The 1,113-nt window shown below is 35.2% G+C and overlaps 1 long non-coding RNA gene across 1 annotated transcript in view; it reads right to left on the minus strand.

Moving 5' to 3' along the window:
• Window positions 1-344: 344 nt before the first annotated feature.
• Window positions 345-1,113, minus strand: part of LOC109584717 (uncharacterized) — a 1,344-nt gene continuing 575 nt past the window's right edge. Inside the window, exons 2-3 of the long non-coding RNA XR_002186151.1 lie at window positions 432-492; window positions 345-383 (exon numbers count right to left, since the gene is read on the minus strand). This is a non-coding gene — a long non-coding RNA (uncharacterized LOC109584717). The remainder of the gene's footprint in view (window positions 384-431; window positions 493-1,113) is intronic.

Below are 1,113 nucleotides of genomic sequence, written 5' to 3' on the forward strand. Positions count from 1 at the left end.
AATTTGGTCATAATAGAAGAACTTGTCCATGTAATCAGTAAATGAATAACAAATGAGTTTGTGTAATGCACGTACCATTGATCCCCTTTCAACAGGAGAGGAACTAGTTTGCCTACAACAAACAGACTATTGATCCCCTGAAACAGGAGTGGAACTAGTTTGAATGCCAAATATTGAAACTATTGATCCCCTAAAGGAGAGGAACTCGTTTGTAATGCTAAGACATACAAACTATGGATCCCTTTTTTTGAAAACAAAGGTGTGGAAATAGTATGTGCGTGAGACATTAACATAAACCCGAGCACTCATTTTTGTTTAAAACTTACTAACTCAAAAGAGAAAAAGTTAGTCACGAAGTTATCATGCAGGTGATTTGTGTTTATCTGTACAGGTGAGAGGACTGATGATAAAAATGCGTGGGAGGAGAATACCGAAATAGAAGTTATTGCGTCATTCACAGCTAATCAAACAACACCAAGTGTCACCTGTGACCTTTAGGATATAAAATAAGACACCTGAAACTGTAAGTTCAAAATCAAAAAGTAATGGCTGCCCCAATAGAGGATGTCCTCATTGAGGTCCATCCATCTGATGGTAAGTTGGGAATGTGTAACCCTATAGTCATAACTATAATGCCTTTTGTTTTTGGTAGGTGAACTTGGTAAGTTGTTGGTAAATGTATGTTTGTGTTGTACATTAAAAGCAAAAAATAATTGTATTTATAGCAGAAAAAGATGAAGTAAGGGTGAAAGAGACGAAAGGAGACAGAGGAGAGAGGACAGAGGAGAAGGGGGACAGAGACAAAGAGGAGGGTGGAGATAGTCAAAAGGAGAATGGTAAGATTAAAAGGTGAAACATACAACTATACATGACATTGTTTTTAATAGAATCAAACGGCTTAAGTAAGTTTATTTACATGTGTAATTGTGTGATAATTTTTGTTGTAAAGTAGCTATGTGAAGGACTATTAAGCTAAAAAGTAATTTTGCATTCAATTTCAGTTAGTTCTATTTACAACAAATAGGCAAGAAGAAAGAAGGAAGGCCCTTAGGTAATTAAACAATAGTTGAATTACTTCTACTTTATATTCACATTTGTGACCATAATTGGCAA

The sequence above is a fragment of the Amphimedon queenslandica genome, unplaced genomic scaffold, assembly GCF_000090795.2.
Source record: "Amphimedon queenslandica unplaced genomic scaffold, v1.1 AMPQUscaffold_13176, whole genome shotgun sequence".
In the NCBI taxonomy this organism is placed as follows: Eukaryota; Metazoa; Porifera; class Demospongiae; order Haplosclerida; family Niphatidae; genus Amphimedon; species Amphimedon queenslandica.